This window comes from Pseudophryne corroboree, chromosome 12 (genome assembly GCF_028390025.1).
Source record: "Pseudophryne corroboree isolate aPseCor3 chromosome 12, aPseCor3.hap2, whole genome shotgun sequence".
In the NCBI taxonomy this organism is placed as follows: domain Eukaryota; kingdom Metazoa; phylum Chordata; class Amphibia; order Anura; family Myobatrachidae; genus Pseudophryne; species Pseudophryne corroboree.
The window spans coordinates 18103342-18107393 of record NC_086455.1 but is presented as its reverse complement, the minus strand read 5'-3'; the positions used below and the strand labels follow the sequence as shown (position 1 = coordinate 18107393).

Below are 4052 nucleotides of genomic sequence, written 5' to 3'. Positions count from 1 at the left end.
AGCAAAAAGTAAAATATTCAAAAGTAGTGTGGATAACCACACAAACCCTGTTGCTACTATGAGCACAGAAAAAACACTGAGGTACTCTGGGATATGGAGGGGAGGAGAGTTCTAAATTTAAATATTCAGTGCCCTGTTCTTGCTGAAGCCGTCCATATCCCAAGAGTACTCCAGTGACTCCTAGTGGATGAAAAAGAAATAAGCCCCTTTCATGGAATGTGAATTGGGGCAGATGGGAGAGACGCTATTCTGCCCCTGCTTACCCCTATACACAGTCTAATACTTATTGTCATACACATATTGGCCTGTATGGCTGCTGCTAATGTCTGTGCTATGACATCATAATGGTCCTATGAATATAATGCCAGCGCAGAACACTAGGAGTTATCCCGTCTCGGGGCAACCCCTAGAGCGGGAAGCATTTGTCAGTGCTCCTGGCATTTGTGAACTTTTTACCTTTTGGTAATATTCTACAGAGACTGCAAGTCATTTATATTTACTTTATAGTAAATTCTATTGGTGAGGAGAGCGGAAGGAGGAGGAAGGACGCAGAGGGGAGCAGCCATGGACTGCTGCTTCCCATTTGGCCTGTGCTGGCCATTTCGAAAGCGTAAGGTAAGTGCGCTGTCATTTTTATTTGTACTTTGTTGTTTGCAAAATTAGAGGTTTTCGTGGATTTCATATGGGGCGGGGCCCTCCTTAAAGTGGGCGTGGTCAGGACATAGAAGGCAGTTATGTCCAAGTGGAGTAGGCCTAAATGTCATTATGACACCCAGCGACTGAGATCTGCATGAGACTTTGTACACTTGGTACTAGCACATAGCTACAGACCTCTAGGCCTCATAGTTTTTGTGATATAAGGCGTCAAAGTTTAAAAAAATTGCTGGGAAATGCCGCTCCTGATGCTCCGTAAATTAGTGTCATTCAGTTAAATACCAAAATTGTATCAATATGTAAACTTCCCCTAGCTGCAAATGAGGCAGACCTGGGTATGGTACCAAAAGAGGTAGAGAGGATCTTGCGATATTTAGTAATTATATACCCCTGGCCATGCATACAGCGTATTCTGCTTTAGGAGACTGCAGATCTTATTGTTAGCAGAGATTACAGAGAGATAATGAGTTATATGTATAACCTGTCCCTGGCGTCCCGATGCAGGAGTAGCTCCGGGATTATGGCCTGTGATGGATGTGTTATATAATAATGACCCTGTTATTGATGCTGACCACACCAGCTCTTACAGCCGCTCAGCGTTCCCATCTAACAGGCGGTGGTGATTGGCATTCGATGTCAGGGTCACTACCACAGAATAAATGCTGCGTAGCTGTGCAGAGAGCTAGCCGCCAGGTAGATCGATCCGTGTGCAGGATAGGGGATGACGACAACGCGTTTCATCCCGTTACCAATCAGGACTTTCTCAAGATTGATTGGCATATGGAGTAGTGCCTTATTTATTTTCCCCTGAAGATCCGCCTCTTAGTAATCAGATGAAATTCAATTTAATTAAACTGAACACCTGCATTTTCTGACCCAGCGCTATACCGTGGAACAAAGACCGCAGGGTGAATTACAGTATATACTTAGAATAGAAAATAATAAATGATCAAATAAAAATTAGAATTTCCTTTTACAGTGGATGCAAGTATACATATACATCCTGTTACTTGAATAACAAATTAGTTGACTCTGTAACGTAGCTAAACGTAAGATGGGAACAGAGTCGGTGATCCGTACAATTACTCATGAGAAAAGATGATGATATTACTTTGATAACCGTAGTGTGGTTTAACGACAAACATACAGACATTTTGCTAATAACATACACTCCGTTCAAAACCATACACCAAATATGTCTAACTATATATTTGTATCTGTATACAACCAGTTATGATGTAATCAGAATCCGGAACAGAGAGAGGAAGAGCTAATTAGGGCAGTAGCATACTACCAAAGAATGTCTGCATATAACGGAGCTCAATTATTTATTTCTAATTTCTATTTCATCTTCATTTAATGAAGGAGAAGCTCATTGAGCACGAGGTGCCCCCAGCACAGGAGAAGCCCAATCAGCCACCGCACCCAGAGAGGCAGGAGCCCACGCTGCCCTTGGGAGTGGGATGAGCCCAACCAACACCAGGCAAGACAGGTGCTTCACCTCGGGCTAAACAAGCACCCCCTCCACCTCGGGCAAGGCAAGCACCTCCTGCACCCCGGGAAAGAAAAGCGCCCCCACCACCTCGGGCAAGACATGGACCATCATCTCGTCCATAACAGGTGCCCCCACCACCTCGGGCACAACAGCCACCTCCTGCACCCCTGGTGAGACAGGCGCCTCCACCTCGCAAAGGCTAGGCAGGCACCCCTGCCATAGAGGCATGCGCCAACACGATAGCCTCCCCGGGCTAGGCATATGCCTCAATACCATCAGAGGCATGCACCCTCAATACCATCAGAGGCATGCACCCTCAATACCATCAGAGGCATGCACCCTCAATACCATCAGAGGCATGCACCCTCAATACCATCAGAGGCATGCACCCTCAATACCATCAGAGGCATGCACCCTCAATACCATCAGAGACATGAGCCTCAATACCATCAGAGGCATGCACCCTCAATACCATCAGAGACATGAGCCTCAATACCATCAGAGGCATGCACCCTTAATACCATCCGAGGTATGCGCCATCAGAGGTATGCGCCCTCACCCCCATCAGAGGCATGCGCCCTCACCACCATCAGAGGCATGCGCCCTCACCACCATCAGAGGCATGTGCCCTCACCACCATCAGAGGCATGCGCCCTCACCACCATCAGAGGCATGCGCCCTCACCACCATCAGAGGCAGGCGCCCTCACCACCATCAGAGGCATGCGCCCTCACCACCATCAGAGGCAGGCGCCCTCACCACCATCAGAGGCATGCGCCCTCACCACCATCAGAGGCATGCGCCCTCACCACCATCAGAGGCATGCGCCCTCACCACCATCAGAGGCATGCGCCCTCACCACCATCAGAGGCATGCGCCCTCACCACCATCAGAGGCAGGCGCCCTCACCACCATCAGAGGTATGCACCCTCAATACCATCAGAGGCATGCACCCTCAATACCATCAGAGACATGAGCCTCAATACCATCAGAGGCATGCACCCTTAATACCATCCGAGGTATGCGCCATCAGAGGTATGCGCCCTCACCACTATCAGAGGCATGCGCCCTCACCCCCATCAGAGGCATGCGCCCTCACTACCATCAGAGGCATGCGCCCTCACCACCATCAGAGGCATGCGCCCTCACCACCATCAGAGGCATGCGCCCTCACCACCATCAGAGGCATGCGCCCTCACCACCATCAGTGGCATGCGCCATCACCACCATCAGAGGCATGCGCCATCACCACCATCAGAGGCAGGCGCCCTCACCACCATCAGAGGCATGCACCCACACAACCATCAGAGGCACGCGCCCTCACCACCATCAGAGGCACGCGCCCTCACCACCATCAGAGGTATGTGCCCTCACTAGCATTGGAGAATTGCTTGCAGACACAAAAAAACATTTTTCAATAAAATACTTGTTGCATAATGATACTACTCTCTGTTTTTATTCCGCACTGAAGTGTCTATATGCTGAATGTATCTTTAGGAGCATCATTAAATGGGTCAGATAAGCATACTGTATATTCATTATTTCCCAGCATGGGGATACACAGTTTTTATATGGGAAATTAAGATGCATTTGGGGGGTGTTATAGGTAACCAGCCTTATAACCGATTGCCAGGACTGTGATCTTAGAACCAACTACATAGACCGCCCCCACCACCTCGGGCAAGACATGGACCATCATCTCGTCCATGACAGGTGCCCCCACCACCTCGGGCACGTCAGCCACCTCCTGCACCCCTGGTGAGACAGGCGCCTCCACCTCCCCGGGATAGGCAGGCACCCCTGCCATAGAGGCATGCGCCAACACCATAGCCTCCCCGGGCTAGGCATATGCCTCAATACCAACAAAGGCATGCGCCTCAATACCATCAGAGGCATGAGCCTC

The 4052-nt window shown here is 49.4% G+C and overlaps 1 long non-coding RNA gene across 1 annotated transcript; it reads left to right on the top strand.

The window, feature by feature from the left end:
- Positions 1 to 369: 369 nt before the first annotated feature.
- LOC134981225 (uncharacterized) lies at positions 370 to 3589 on the top strand. The gene is made up of 2 exons (XR_010190526.1): positions 370 to 615; positions 2020 to 3589. It is a non-coding gene; the product is annotated as an uncharacterized LOC134981225 (long non-coding RNA).
- The last annotated feature ends 463 nt before the right edge of the window (positions 3590 to 4052 follow it).